This window comes from Martes martes, assembly GCF_963455335.1.
Source record: "Martes martes genome assembly, chromosome: 8".
Classification (NCBI taxonomy): Eukaryota; Metazoa; Chordata; class Mammalia; order Carnivora; family Mustelidae; genus Martes; species Martes martes.
Genome location: NC_137895.1, coordinates 82,037,149 through 82,053,534, shown reverse-complemented (window position 1 = coordinate 82,053,534; position 16,386 = coordinate 82,037,149). Strand labels below are relative to the sequence as shown.

The 16,386-nt window shown below is 46.8% G+C and overlaps 1 protein-coding gene across 1 annotated transcript in view; it reads left to right on the top strand.

Moving 5' to 3' along the window:
• Window positions 1–6,491: 6,491 nt before the first annotated feature.
• The window catches only part of SLC38A1 (solute carrier family 38 member 1), a 63,988-nt gene continuing 54,093 nt past the window's right edge, over window positions 6,492–16,386 (top strand). Inside the window, exon 1 of the mRNA XM_080810919.1 lies at window positions 6,492–6,705. The gene's annotated coding sequence lies outside the window, so the exon portion shown is untranslated. The remainder of the gene's footprint in view (window positions 6,706–16,386) is intronic.

Below are 16,386 nucleotides of genomic sequence, written 5' to 3'. Positions count from 1 at the left end.
GAGCACTCGTTTCCATCTGTAATTTTCACAGCTACTGCCAAGATCACCTGAGGAATACTGGCCTCCCACTCTAACTCCAAGCTCCATGAAAGACCAGCAAAATGTCTGGCACTTAGTAAATGTTAATTTGAAGAATTAATTAATCTGATGTGAAAAGTAAAGGAGACAGCCAAGATACTCCCTTTTTCCTAGCTCGAGTGGTTGTGCCCCTGGTGGTGTTGTTTCTCAAGATGGAGTCTATAGGAGGAGAGGACCTTTGGGATGGAGAAAGAAACGATGAGTTCAATCTTGGACGTGTTACATTTGAATGAAAAACTTAGAGCATTTTATTTGAGTGTGTATAAATAACTATATGTGTGAATAAATATATGTGTATATAAATAACTATAAATACATACAACAGAAGACTATCAGTTTTACATCTCTTGTTAAAATTACCCCCTTTGTGATTATGAAGTAGTTTCGTATGCCTAAAATAAAACTGAATAAAGAGTCCTTCAAAAGGGATATTTCGGGGTATTTCCTATTTTAAGAACAATCATTTAGAATAGAAACTTATTTTAGTAAAGCATGTTACTCTACTCAAGTCATGAATAGGCCTCTTCCCCCTGAGGACTGTCAGCAGTAGAAAATAAAATAACGTAAAATAAAAACAAAAATCAGTCCCTCTTTTTCAAAGCTCTCTTTTCATCAGCAAAGGCAAAATCTGCATTTTCCCCAAGTAAGATTGTTAGCATCCAGTAGCACCCGGAGAGCCTCCAACACCTTGAGATGACCCAGCTCTCTTCCCGTCCCCACTGCTCAGGCCACGCATTTCCAACTGTTTTCAGATCTTCCTGCCTTCTGACCTTGTCATTTATTTTCTCATCTTCTTGTCTTTCTTATCTTTCCCTGATGCCTTTCAACCATGTCCTTATCACCTCCCTTTCTCTCACTCTTGGATGCAGACCCTCTCTCTGGCTCTATTGCCTTTGGACACCCAAACTGATAAAGAAAGAAGAATCACATTGGATCAGGAGAAAAGACCAGTTAGCCCTGCATCCTGTTTCCCAAGTATCTCTAGGGGCTGAGGGACAGTTTTTAGTTCAGCCTGGCCACTGGAACAATTTATTTCAATCTGTTATTTATGAATTTATGTCATCCTTGCTTTAAATGAGTACTTGGGGAAAAAATGAATACTTGGAAGATGCTTTTGACCTTTACTTGCCTAATTCCAAAGCCCGCATCCATGTGACATCTTTGTGTATTATTCTTAGGGTACTGATTCTCAGAAGTGACACCAGTGACATCTGAGTTCCTTCTACTTAGTGCCAAACTGTTTTCCAGTAATAATTTTCATTATTTGTTGAATACTTAAGATATGTTGTGAACTATTTTAAGTGTTTATTAACATACAAATTACATGTAACTTTATGAGATAGGTGTTATTGTCCACTTTTGTTTTAAAGATGAGGACACTGAGGCACAGAGGCATTAAGTAACTTGCCCAAGGTCACAGAGCTGGTAAACCGTGGCATTGGAATTAGAACTCAATGTGGCCCAGAGCCTGCACTCAGACACCTAATTTGCTTCCTTACAAAAAGTCGTACCAATTTACGCTGGTACCATTAGTGAGTACAGATGTTATACTGCTTTGGAACACTTCTACTTTTTAATTAATACTTTATTAGGTAGATCCTAAACTTCCCTTTCTCTCCTTAAAGATAAGGTTGAGAGCTGAAATGGTTCTCTAATACCATCTCTCTCCCCATTCCCAGAGAGGCAGAAATGGGAGTAGAGCTGTGGCCTTGATATTCAGTATGAGGTGAGGACAGTGAAGTACTTTGTGCCTCTAACTGTGGTAGAGGTACTCAGCCAGTTAGTACTCTAACTGTCCTCTGTAGATACCGACTCATTTGCCCATCAGATGGGTATCATTACCCCATGTGGCAACAAGCTAGGGAGATACACTAACAGTTGACATGTACGATGATGCATAAATGTCATGTAAATTAGACATCAAACCATCAGGACTGATCATCAGCCCTGGGTCTTTATCTTGTCACACAGTCACAATACTTCATGAACCTTACTCCCTGCTCCCCTAAGAGATAAATAAATAAATAAATAAATAAATAACCCTACAAACCTGGCCTGGGCCAAAATAAGAGACAATAGACACTGTATAAGAGGCCCACTTCAAGATTTTAATTTAAATTCAGTTTAGAGTCAGTGGGGATTGCTGACCTCCTGCCAGAACCCATCAATTATAAATCTAATGAGGTTGGGGTGCCTGGGTGGCTTAGTCATTAAGCGTCTGCCTTCGGCTCAGGTCAGGATCCCAGGACCCTGGGATCGAGCCCTGCTTCGACTCCTTGCTTCGCCCCCTTCCACTACCCCTGCTTGTTTTTCCTCTCTTTCTCTCTCTCTGCAAATAAATAAATAAAATCTTAAGAAAGAAAAACAAGTCCTGTGAGGTACAATGTTTATCTCCGTGCTGGAAGAAGTGACAGTAGGCTCTGTCTGTCCCAGTGCTACTGAGAAGGGGGAGTTTATACAGTGCTGTGTATCTGCAGAAAGATGACCAAGACGATTGGGAACTCTTTTAGCTGCAAATTACTTTTTGCTGTGGCTGTTTAACTCCTGGCGCCAAAATACTGTCACCTCTGGATAAGATTATTCAAAGAACAAGAATGGTAAAAAGGGTTCATCAGGCAAAGAAATGTGGTCACGTGAGTCATAAGAAAAACCAGTCATTTTAAAGGCCATCTGTTATTTTAGAGTAGATCCTACAAATAGGAATAAAAACCTGATTTCAGAATAAATAGCTTATCTTCTGACAAGGTAGGTTTTGTTCACAGATGGCTGTACTGCTTCTGTTACAAGGAGAAAATGCACAGGACGCTTATTCTGGATTAACCTCACCAGTTGACTTTCTTATTTTTCATCGTTGTTAAAATTCAGACTATCCCAAAACAGTCCTTTACAGATTAAAAGGAAAAACTACATATTCAGAAGAGAGTATTTATCCTATGACTCACAATTCATCCACAAGAAGTCTGCTAGTAGTGGAGCCAGATGTCTCTGGAAAGTTTTGAAACCCCACGGAGGAAAGCACGCTTGTCTCTGTTAAGTGCGCAGCTCGCAGGGACCCTTACAAACTGTCCTCCTGGGCTGCACACACGGGGAGTGAGTGCCACCAAGGTGAGGGCAGGATGAAGCTGGATTAAGAGCAGATGTGACTTAAGTTCATGCTGAATCCTCTTTGGGGCTCTTTCTCCACAAAGCCAACCCTCCTTCTTGGAACCATACTGAACGACCCCGTGGGGCTACCAGAAAAAAATCCCAGGTGACCCCAGGTGAGTCAGTTCTCCTTTCACAGTACGAATTCCTTCTCCAGCAGCACCTTCAGAGCAGACACAGAAATTTTATTTTCTCGGTTTCAAAGGGCAGCCCACAGTACAACCCGTGAATGTGTCCAGACCACCTTCCATTATGGGAACATTAGATACTATCGACAATGCCCTTGGAGCTCACAAACCCAGTATAGAGCAAACAGACTCCTGGGACTCTCTGGACACAGGGCAGTGGTTCCTACCCCAAGGCAGAGTGGCCTGGGACCAGTCCCTCCCACCTCCTGGCCCTCCAAAGAAGGTTGTTCCCACATCGGAGAACATATCAGGGCCAGAGTCCAAGAATCAGCTTTGGAGTTTGCTGGCGATTCTAGAGCTAGATGGGCCAGTTAGACCTGTGTGAACTTGGGATAATTTCCTCAGTGTCTGAATCGGGGATTAGGATGGTTGGTCTGCACCTCTTAGGAATGTCGTGAGGATTAAATAAGAAACCATCTGTGAAGTGCTTGTCCTGCTGCTTATGTCTCAGCAAGCACACAATGAATGAGGGAGTTGTCATCACGCCGCCCTTTGCCTCCATTCACGACCACAGCAATTGGGTTTAAGTGCTGAGCTACCTGAAAGGAAGTTTCACCTACAAGCAGTCCTGAAGAAAACCACACACTGCAGTGAGCAGGCTCTCATCCTGAACACTACCTCCTCCCTCCTGCCGCCCCCCGCCCCCACCCTCTTCTCCACACAGCAGAGCCCTTCCTTTCATTTGCCATGTGGCTGCTTACAGTCTCCTTCCAGGTTGTCAACTAAAATCCAGATGAGGGCTGAAGATCCTTCTCAACTCGAGGACCAAGTGTGTCTAGTGGCAAGAGGATGTGCCATCATGGTTAAGACTCAAGCACAGAGTTACAGTTGAGACCTGAACAGGAATCACTTCCTGGCTTCACCCTTCTGTCTTAAATGAACAGAGCCAATTCAGCCTCTTGGAATGTGCTTTCTTGTTTACACAGAGAGGATAATACGTAACTGAGCAGTTGGAGGGATTAAACGAGACAATATTTATGTGTAAAGTGCCTAGCAGAGTAGCTGGCAAGGAGTAGAAGTTCAAGTCACTGCTCTTGAGTCCAATTCAAACAATCCAAGACTGCTAGGTAACTGCAGTCTTTGGGGTGCATAGAAACTAGCAAATAAGTTAATCAAGGGATAAGCTTGAGATCAGATGCTCTCTGAACAAATATTGGTGAGGATACATTCTACCTAATAAGGTAAAGATTCCAACAGCTTTTGGAACTATGCTCAATTTACCTACCTTGCCTGTTTAGATTTTTCCCTCCTCCTTTTTTTTTTTTTTTTTGAAGATTTTATTTATTCATTTGACAGAGAGATACAGAGAGAGAGAGAGAGAGCACAAGCAGGGGGAGCGGCAGGCAGAAGGAGAAGCAGGCTCTCCCACTGAGCAAGGAGCCCGATGTGGGACACAGTTCCAGGACCTTAGGATCATGACCTGAGCCAAAGGCATACGCTTGAGCAACTAAGCCACCCAGGCTTCTCTCAGGTTGCTTTTCTTATTTACCAGAATTATTGTGTCAGGCAAGGTGCACACTACTTAAAATTACTTAAAATTAATGAATTAAAGTAAATTAGCTTCCTGTAGGAAAGAAGGTGGGAACAGCCAACATTTTGAGGATGTGTAGAATATTCCCATGATGTGAGTACAATTAACCCTCTGTTTTACCAGTGGGGAAAACAGGACAGGGACAAAAGTGAAGCACGTAGGGCAACAGTGTCAGAGACAGAATTTGAATGCAGGTGTGTCCGAGGTAAGCTACCATCATTTTGTCCCCTTCTGTTTGTACAGAATTTTTGATTTCTCAAGTTTATTCAAGAACATGCCTTCTAAATAGTGTTCTCAGGAAGCTATTGCTGAACTAATGGAAACCACTTATGGCCATTTAAAGGGATAAGGGATTTTAATTATCAGGGATTTGAAATTTGGTTGTCCTCTCACTTTTCCAGGAGTGGTTGAAAAAACAAAAACCAAAAAACAAAAAAGAGATGGCTATTCCATTCAGTCGGCCCGCTTGAAAAGCTCCAGGTAGATTAATTTTTGAATTATGATTCACCTTCCCTTTCCTGTTTTGATGGAACACGGAGACTGAACGATTCCTGTCAATAAAGAGCTCGAGTTTCCACCCCGCAAATTCGCTCTATAATGACAGCCTAATTGACTGAGGCGCAGGTGGGATTTCCTGACGCCATTTTAAGGAAACACAACTCCCCTGCAAGGAAGCGCCCAGTTAAAAGGGTCTATGCCCGAAACAAAGAGTAAGCAAAAGAAAGGAAAGCGGGCCCAGTTGCCCAGTCCCCTGCATCCTGTTCCCTCGCACCCCACTGCCCCCGGATCTGGAGCGCCCCTACGCGCCCAGGCAGGTGCGCGCTCCGACCTCGGCACATCTATGAGGTCGCGTCACATCCAGTCCCCCAAACAGAGTGCCACAGCACCGACCTCGGGGAAGGCTGGCGAGGTCTGCGGGTGCTGGATCCGGAAGAGGGGAGGCGCCTCCCACTGCGGGGTAGGGACAAAGGGTTTTCAAAGGTGCTCGTGCGCCCCGCTCCCCCAGCTACTGCACAACGCCTCCGTCGGTTCCCCCACCAACCCGGGCCTTCTCGGCGCAGTGCCCGGAGCCAACACACCGCTGCAGCGCGGTCCGCAGCTCCAGACACCGCCAGCTGTTCGCTGGGCTGCGCGGACCAGCCACTCCCGCGGCCATCCTCACGCTGCGCCCTTCCCACAATGCAACTCCCCTCGCTCCCTCGGCCGATCCGCGCTCTGGCGTACCCCGAAATGGGGCCCCATCGCCCAGCCCTCCTCTCCTCCGCCGTCGCCCTCTTCGTCGCTCCCACTTCCATTCCCAAGGGCTCCGGGTCTCCAGCCTCCACCGCAGACGGGTTCTGGGTCCGCTGCCGGGTCCCCAGGAGGGCGTGGGGCAGGTGTCCAGGCTGCGCGCCGCCTCTGCTCCCGGTGCCACCGTCTGTGCGCCCAGCACACTCACGCCCCGCAACCCCTCCCTCGCCCCTTCCCCGATGCTCAATCTCCGCCAGCCGCGATCGCTGCATCCTCTAAGCGCGGCAAGAGGGAAGTCGCGAGGCGCGGCCGCCAGCAGAGACACCATGTGACGAGCACCGCTCAGTGACAAGCAGCTTTGGTTAAAGAGCGGGCGCGCGGGAGGGGAGGCGACGGCGCGCCGGACGCGGGACGCGGAGGAATGGCCTGACTTTCCCCTTTAAACCATCACGAGCCATGGATGTGCAAAGGCGACGCGCCCCTCAGTAGGAGAATGACTGCGATTCGAGACCCTCCGTGCCAGAGCGTGTGGATGTAAGTGCGAGGCTGGCGAGCAGAGTGTGGGTGGGGGTTGGCGGTGGGGGGAGATTCTGATGCAATCGGCCCCGAAAGGAGGAGGAGAGCCAGAGAGCGCGGGCTGGGGCGGCCACGCCGCTCTGCCTGAAGGTCGCTGGGAACCTCCGCCCTTCACCTTCCTCGGAAATCCGCCGCCGCGTGTGAACCCTCCCCGCCCAGCCCTCGCTGACGGAGGCCACCTTTTCCCCGCCGCGGCAGCCAGACCTTGACACAAAGGACATCACACGGCCGGGGAATCCCGGAAGGGCGGACACCTGGTCCCCTTTTGCCACCTTTCCCTTTATTGCCCAAGGTAAGGCGATTTTGCTTTTCCAGGGGGAGCCAAGGGAGCGGCGGCAGGGAGGAAAAGGATGTTTTGGATGCGAGAGGAGGCGGTAACGTACAAGACACCCATGCGGGCGTGGAGGGAAGGAGTGCGCGGTTCTACCCGCTGCCTTCGGATTTTGCTTGTATTAAATACGGGAAAAGTCCAGATCGTCTGTTCTTCCGAACACACGCGGCAGCGTAAGGGGGCGCAGGGGCCCCTGATTTCACCTTTGCGTGGGCTGTGGCTTACTTTTTGGGTCTGTTTTCATAGCGGTAGAGTGTGGCACGCGATCTGGTTAAATGATACTAGGGTCGGGGACCACGCGGGTCTGGAGGGAGAGTGCAGCGGACGGGAGGGCGCTGCTGCATACCCGAGGAGTGCTCGAATCCGGACATTTGGGGGGAATTTCCTGCGTCCGCAGGGCCCAGAGGAGAGCATGTGATGCCCCCGGAGGTGTGCGTGCGGCGGGCTGGGGCTGGGGTACTGGGCGCCGCGAGGGAACCGAGCCGCCGAGCGCGAGTAAACAGGAGCACGTTAGCAGCCCCTTCCTCGAGCTCTGCCCCCTCTCGCAGCAGCCTAGAGTAGGAGGATGCAGGGGGAAGATTACTAAAGGAAGCGGGCGGTGATTCACTGTCCTTTCCCGCCCTGAAGAGGTGCTTTCCAACAGGAAGAAGGGGAGAAAGAGAAGTGCTGTTCTGAGAGCTGGATTCCGCGGGAGCTGGCGAACAAAAGGCCACAGCTCGCGCGGGGCCCGGGCGCGGACTGCCCTCGGCTCCTCTCCCCTTCCCTCCTCCGGTCCCCGGCGCCACGCTCGCGTCCCTAAACGTGGCCACAAAAGGCCTTTGAACTCGGCGCGTCGGTGCCGGGAGGAAAGCGCTCCTTCGCCCTAGTGCGCGCCCTGGGGTGCCCCCACCCCCATAATCCACGTCCCTGAAGGTCTGGCTCCTCAGCATCCCCTGGGACCCCGCAGGTTATGGGGCTGCCTGGGTGCTGCTTCCCTGAGAGGTCGCCCGCCCCTGGATTTAGGGTGAACTGTGATCGGGGGATATACAAGAGCATATGGCGGCAAAAGGAATTTCGCGGTTGCAGCCTCACGGCATTTCGGCGTGCCTTTCACAGGCGGTCTCGGGCTTGGGAAGGTGGTGCTACAGTTGAGAGCCCTTTGTGTCTCTCTCTGCGGCGCGGACCCAGTTTTGATAGCATTGTTTCTTCCCGTGGAAACCTTACTGCCGCCTTGATCACGTACTTTCTCAGACGAAACCATGGTGATCTATGTAGTTAAGAGTGAAAAAGACCCCGGCGCTAAGAAACGGTATTTATGTGTATGTGAACGGGATTTGACATCTCTGCAGTGGAGTTAATTTTTTTAATACAAGGGGGAGGAGAGAATAAGGCTGTGGTTTGCAGACTGCAGAGAACAGCAAGGCTGTAATTTGTCACCTTGATAGAAGAAACTGTGCAGCAACTCGTGCTTTTTCTGACGTCAGAAGGACAACGGAAATAAAACCTGAGCTAGGTGGCTGGCTGGCCTCATTGTTGAAACGTCTCACGGGGTGGGGGTGGGGGGTACTCCTGAAATCTATGCGAAACAGTCGAGATGAGGCACTGATCCTGGATTTTGCTTGGCCCCAACCTCAAAATGGCTTTACTCTTCCCTGTCACTTCAATTCTCAGCATGTCAGCTTAGGTATTTAGGAAACTTGCCTAGTTTGGTTTGAGGTCTTAAAACCTAGTTGAAGTTTATTCACGGCGCCCCCCCTCCCCCAATATTCAATAAATATTTCCTACTGAGGACTTATTATATGTGACTAGATAGAGTTCGTGTTTCCCTTCTCTTGAGGGAAGAGCCCATAAATGCACATATAATGAATTTCAGGTACTTGTTCGCTGAAGGGAGAAATAAAACAAGATCATGTGATGGGGAGGGCACTTGGAATAGATGACCATCTAGCAGGGCCTGTGTGGGAGAGTGACGTTCGTCCAGAGACTAAGAGGCCAGGCATCTGTCTATTCTAGTCTTGTATTTTTCCTCCCTCTGGATGACACTTGTGGGCAAAAACCAATCTTACTCATTATTGTTCCCCTAATGCCCTGCACACAGTTACTGTTTAATAAATGCCTCTCAAACTGAGACCTTAGTTGTCTCATTCACTTCTTTATGCTGCTGGTGGCCATCCCTTCCTTTCTATATCCCACTATCTGTTCTGCTTTCTCCCAAGGGAAGGTGCGAGAGGTTTCTTTACCTGCTTCTCTTTCCCTCTTACCCTCTCCCCACTTCTGAGCAGTTACCAGGCAAGTGCCTCTCAAACCTATCTTCTCACCTCCATTCTCACTGCCCAAGTTCGGGTCCCTGTCATCTGTCCTAGACGTGGCAAAGCAAGTCATGTGTTGGGATACGAGGATCATGAAAGAGACGTGGAGGTGCCCTGAAGAAACAAACCAGTGCTTCAGGCCAGCACAACACGTGGCGGAGAGTGAAGCAGGGAATTCCTGAAGCGGAGCAGCTTTCTGGTTGCTCTCCTTGGGTACCAGGCCCTGCTCCCCTAATTCAGTCTCCACACTTCCATGGGATCTGGATTTCTAAAACTCAGTTTACATTTTTCTTTTTAAGTGACTTTGCTTCTAAAAACCTCCAGGGAGTTCCCATGGCCTAACGTTAAAGTCTCGATTCCTTAGTCGGGCACTGAGGACCCTCCACGGTCCGACGCCTCATCTCTTCCATCTTTCTTACAGTTCACCCTGTGCTCGCCCTGTGGTTTTTCTGCTTCAGCATGGGGGTTGATTCTGGACTGGAATGCCTCCTGTTATCCTGTGTACTTGGAAAGGCCTAGTCCAAATGGCTTTTTTCTTCCCTTTCAAATCACTGTTCATTGATCATCTCTCAGCATTTTCATAAAGATATATCTTTTACTTTTTGCACTTTTGTCACTCTAGGTGATGGAGAGCAGGAGATGAGGCCACAGGCTTTGAGTCAAAAGTAAATACTGGGTTTCAACTTACCAGCCCAGGGACATTGGGCAAATCGTTTAGCACCTCCAAACCTTAGTGGGTTGTTTTTTGTTTTTTTGTGGGGGTTTTTTTGTTTGTTTGTTTGTGTGTTTGGTTTTGGGTTTTGTTTTTTTTTAAGATTTTATTTATTTACTTGAGAGAGAGCACTGGGGGAGGGGCAGGGGGGGGAAAGAGTCAAAGGGAAGGTGGAGGGGGAGGAAGAGAGAATCCTCAAGCAGACTCCCAGCCGAGTGTGGAACCTGACACGGGACTTGATCTCAGGACTCTGAGACCAGGCCCTGAGCTGAAATCAAGAGTCAGCTGCTCAACTGACTGAGCCACCTAGGTGGCTCTCTTTGTTTTTCCCCTTTTGTTTTTTCATTTGTTAAATGGGAATGAAGATAATGATGATGGTGGTTATAGTGGTACCCATCTTACTGAGTTATCCTGAAGATTTAATTAAGATAATGGGTGCCAAGCCCTTGGCACCATGGTAGCACTCCCTATGTCTTGAGTTAAAAGGGACTTCAGGTATCTCAGCTATCAGAGGTGGTGGGAAAGTTGATCAGTAATATTCCCCTTACCTCCAATATTCTGTGCATATTTAATCATTTAAAATACTTTTCTGAAAATAATATCTTAATGGAAACTATGAAAGGTGGTGTGGGGGTGGGGGAAGGATGTGTGCAGAAGTAAGCACTTTCAAAATCACATCACAGCCTTCAGAAAAAGACACCTTGGACCACTGACCCTAAACCGCGTCTTTTAAAAACAGTTACAGTCACTTCTGAAATTTGGTCACATTATAGTTATTGGTTTTCTAGTGCCCATCTCTGTGTTAGGGTTACTCAATAACAGTAATAATTCAGTGATCCGGAAGGCCCCTTTGCAAGAACCAGGCTTACAATCAAGGAACTCTGCCTCAGGTGAAGTTCCAATGTGTCTTTGCCAATAATTAGCTGGGGGCACTTGTGCAAATCATTTCACATTTTTATGCCTCATTTTCTCATCTGTCCATTGCTAATAAATAGTGTCCAAGCTCACAGAGTGAGCTCACACACACAGAGCTCACACACACACACACACACACACACACACACACACACACGGAGTTGTGAAGACACAATGAGAACAGAGCTGAGGAAGCTCTTGAACAAGTTAAAAGAAGCACTCGAGATGATAATCATTTGGAGTTCAGTGTGCTGCTAATCCACAGGTGTACGGGACGAGTTTAGATTAGTGATCCTCAACTCGGCCTTCACATTAGACCCACTTGGGGTCTTTTATTTGTCTTTTTTATTTTTTTTTAAGGATTTATTTATTAGGGAGAGAGAGAGAATGAGAGTGCACAGAAGCAAGTTGGGGGAAGGGCAGAGGGCAAGAATCCAGGCAGGCTCCCTGCTAAGCCCAGATCCCATGATCCTTGAGATCACGACCTGAGCCGAAAACATGAGCTGGACGCTCAGCCAGCTGAGCCACCCAGGTGCCTCCCCCCGTCAGTTGAGGTCTTTTTAAAGCTACCAATGCCCAGACTCCATTTCCAGATCTTCAGATGTAGTCAGCCTGGGTTGGAGCTCAGACTTGCGAATATTTTTTAAAAAACACCCAGGATGATTCTAATTACAGTGGCTTAGATTTTAAAGCAAACAAAACAAAGTCAGAATTTAAATGAAGCGCTCCATATGTTGTTTGATATAAAGTCTAAGTTCTGCCGAACTGTGAGCTTGACTGACTTTTCCCCTGATTTGACTGAACCAACCCATTGTTGACTTCATGGATGCACAGCCTCAGGTTACAATTCACAATGTGAGTGTTCCCAGCCGTACAGTCCTGCCCAGCGATACAGCCGGGGCCACATGAAGATTTAATGTGTGGATCTCAGTTTCCATCTTTTAGGAGTGATGAAGAAGATTGGAAAAGAAAGAGGCAATGGAAAGGGAAAGGAAAGGGATAGGCTCCGACCCAGGTGTGGGAGGAAGAGGCTCTGAGTAGGAGAGACAGGACAGACCACAGAGGGAAAGCTGCCTTTGATTTCTGCAACTCATTTAGTTGAGGCTGCACACTGGTGGCTAGAAAGCCAAATAAAGCCTGTGGGTACATTTTGTGTGACCTACACTTTCCTTTAAAACTGTTTGAAATTAATTGTCAATATCTAAACATCAGATTCTCACTTAAAATTTGGATTTCTGGCATTTATTTATTTTTTAAGATTTTATTTATGTATTTGAGAGAGAGCAATAGCAACAGAGATAGCAAGAAAGAGCACAAGCGGGGAGGAGAGGAAGAAGCAGGCTCCCGGCTGAGCAAGGAGCCCAGTGCGGGAGGCTGGGATCGTGACCTCGAGCAAAAGGCAGACGCTTAACTGACCGAGTCACTCAGGCACCCTCATTTCCGGCATTTCTTGAAAAAAATCAAAAGATCTGTCTTATTCCTACTAAAATAGGTGGGATACGTGTTCTCCAGGTTCTTACGCCCAGTCTACCTTGTTCATTTGTCACATGTACGTGGGCTGTGGTTGTATTTGCAATCTATCCGTAGACCTTAGTACTAGCACATTCAGATCCCCTAGAGAGCATTTAAACGATCCATGCTTGATCCCACCCTAGACCAATTAAATCAGAAACTGCTGCATTTTAGGTTATTTTGTTTTAAACTCCCTGGGTGATTCTTCTGCCTCTGGAACTGAGGACTTCCAGCTGAGTTCACCTATTCAGAAGATTTGCCCACAAGCCCATTTCTTATCTCTGAAAGCGATCCATTAAGAAACACTCGATAGGATCATAAATTCAGAGGGTTTTAAAACTGGAGATCTTGGAGAGAACATTGGTCAATCAGAACTTCCTGTTTTAAGGTGAGAAAACAGGCGTAGGGGGAAGAAAAACTTGTCCAAGGATTATTACATCATTTGGTATTGGGGCATAGTGTATTTTATGATGTTTTCTATTTTCACACAAAGGTGTATCTGTAATTTTTTGGTATAAATGATCTTTTTGTTTTACATGCACCACTTTGTGATGCTTTAAAATTCTCATTATTTCTGTTCTTTCTTGAATATTTTGTTGGGAGCTACCTGTCATAGCTTGGATAAGCCTTAAAAACAAAGACAATCCCATCCAGTGTTTTAGTTCTTGATCAAAAACATCATTAGAGCAAAAACATACATGTGCCAAGAAGGAATTTTCTCAGAGGCTGAACTGTTCCAGGCTGCTTCAACGCTGTGTTTTTAGTAGTTATTTAAATCTATGAATTTTCAGTTAATGAGGAAGATTTTTAGTTTTGTGTTACCCACACTGCTCAAATACATTCACTGTTCTCATTTATTTAAGCATCACGGGGATTTTTTTTTTTTTTAATGTAATATGCAGTTTGTCCCATATCCAAAGTTACAGATTGACTTTGTTAACTTCTGGAGTTTATCAGTATTTTCTTAGAGAAATCAGAGTTGTCTCAAAACATCTGAATATGGATAGGTTAATTCCCAGCTATCATAGGCTGGCCGTATTGATAACAGACATTTAAAAGATCACATAGGAACCGGAAGAGAAGAGGAATTCTGGAGCGATGGGTGCAGGTGTCGGGAGACTGTGAACAAGGTAGGATGCGGGGCTCCTCCTGTCCCAGGAAGTGAATGGCTCATTCCCTGGTGAGCTTCCTTTGACATGGGGCTTCTCTCCCTTGGCACTGCTGACATTTGCAGCCAGACAACTGTTGTGGACTGCCATCCTGTACATTGTATAACATTTCCCAGCATGCCCTGACCTCTCTCCCCTAGAAATCTGCAGCATCCCCTGACTTGTGACGGTCAGAAATGTCTCCAGACATTGCCAGAATTGTCCCCAGTAGAGAACCACTGCCTTAATTAATTCCACTTTCTCTGGACCTTTAGAAATCATGCCAAGAATTCCTAAACAGTCCAAGCATAGTGACTGTGAGTTCATGATAAATACCTTCCATTTATATAGTACTTTACAGTTTTAAATGTTTTTTCGCATAATTCTCACATGCCCAGATTAAATGTAAAAGGAAGTAAGTGGCAGACTTCATGAAAACCAGGAGGTGAGGCTATTCATGTTACTTCCTTTATCTTCCCATTTCTATTTCGTTTTACTGAGAAAGTGTGTTTGTGAGGATCATTAATGTATTGTCTGCAGACAATGATCATAGCTTGTTTTTTAAATTTAGTCATCGTTATTATTGTTAATGTATTTGCTACTACCATGTGCTAGGGAGCTACGTGGTCTATGACCCTTGTGTTCAAGGAGCTGAAATTGTAATTACGGAGGATGGTAAGTACACATGAAGACTAGTAACATATATAAGAACCCTTGTATAAGCCAATGAGTAATCTATACAAAAATGCTTAAAGAATCCATGACAGGTAAATAATCAATCAGGGGTTGCTCATTGAAGAAAGATATCACAGAGAAGTTTGGTTTGAAATTTAAAAAAAAAAAAAAGCATGAAAACAAGCTGGGCTTTGAGAGAAATATACTCTAATAGAAATGGGCTTCACGGGGCGCCTGGGTGGCCCAGTGGGTTAAAGCCTCTGCCTTCGGCCCAGGTCATGATCTCTGGGTCCTGGGATCGAGCCCCACATCAGGCTCTCTGCTCAAGCAGGGAGCCTGCTTCCTTCTCTCTCTCTGCCTGCCTCTCTGCCTACTTGTAATCTCTGTCTGTCAAATAAATAAATAAAAATCTTCAAAAAAAAAAAAAAAAGAAATGGGCTTCACAGGAAGGGGGAGGGAAGCATGTTCAGGGCCAAAGGAATGGTGTGAACAAAACAGAAAACTGTGTAAGACTAGATCGATTGAGGGAATGGAAGGTTCAGGAGGAATGTCATTGGAAAGAAAATTAAAGGGATAGTTACAAGCAATCTGGGATTGTGTTGTAAGGTTCCAGAGATTAGACTTCATCCTGTAGACTTTGGGAAATTATGATTGGCAGGAAGAGAAGAGGGATGGGCCAGACACGAATTTTCAGGAACAACCTGACTCTGTAGTGGGGAGAGGGCAGGGTCAGCAGGTAGCATGGAGGAAAGCCAGTTAGGATTGTGCGTGGGGAGGAAGGAGGGGCAGGGAGGGAACATACGAAAGAATATTGATGGGGCATGGTGACTGATTAGACAGTCAACAGCATTAAAGCCATACCCGGGCCCCAAGTTTGAGTGATGAGGAGAACAAACATTATCTTTTTTTTTTTTTTTAAAGATTTATTTATTTATTTATTTATTTGTCAGAGAAAGAGAGAGAGAGAGGAGCGAGAGTGAGCACAAGCAGACAGAGTGGCAGGCAGAGGGAGAAGCAGGCTCCCTGCCGAGCAAGGAGCCCGATGTGGGACTCGATCCCAGGACGCTGGGATCATGACCTGAGCCGAAGGCAGCTGCTTAACCAACTGAGCCACCCAGGCGTCCCCAAACATTATCTTTAACAGGAATAGCAAAGCTGATGTTTGAGGTCAGCCATGTGTTCAACTAGGCATGTGGAGTTTGAGGTAATGGCAAACATCCGCGTAAAGAAGTCCAGTGGGCAGCTGGCGTCTAAAAAGAATTTGTGGAAATTTTTCTGAGCTGGAAGGAACCTGAGAAATCCTCTCTCCCTCCAGCCTTCTCATTTTACAGATGAAGAAACATGTGACATGTTAAGTGACTTGATCTTTATCAAGTAGTATTTATGAGGGAGATCCTATTTCATAATGCAGAGGAATGCCAGTTTTATGAAATGAGAAAGACTGGGGGAAAAGTCTGAAAGATGCCTTTGTGGGATGGAACCTGACACTCCAGGCTTGAAACCTTAAAAAGGAAAGAATTTGGAGTGTGTGCTAGAAGGAGGAACCCCTACCCTCCAGGCGGGAGAAGGAAGTTAGCCTAGAGGCAGTGCTTAGAAGCAAGCGGTGGGGAGGAGGGGAGGTCAGGAAGCCGTGCTCCCCGCCTGCCGCAGAAGAAGTTGGAGAAAATGAGAACTGAGATAGGGCCACCTGCCTTGACGGGAAGTGGTAGCAGTAGTAGCAAGTATCATCCCAGGAGCCCATAGGCACTGTTGCAGGTCCTGCCTGTGGAGTCGAGCATGGACTCTTGATAATGACTGTTTGAGGTGGGTATTCTTCATCTCCAGTTTACAGATTCAGAAACTGAGGCAAAGCGACATTAACCTACTTGCCTGGGGTCCACAGCTCCCGAATGGTGGAGCCGGAATTTGCCAGTTGAGCATGGTTTCAGGGGAGCGATGAAGACGGGAGCAAGTTGTTCAGGTTGTTGGCAGTAAAAGGCTGGTGGGGGCTGGTATTTCAAGGTTACAGACAAGGTCACTTTCCAGATATGGAGCTGAGAGTGATTGGCGGAGGGCAGG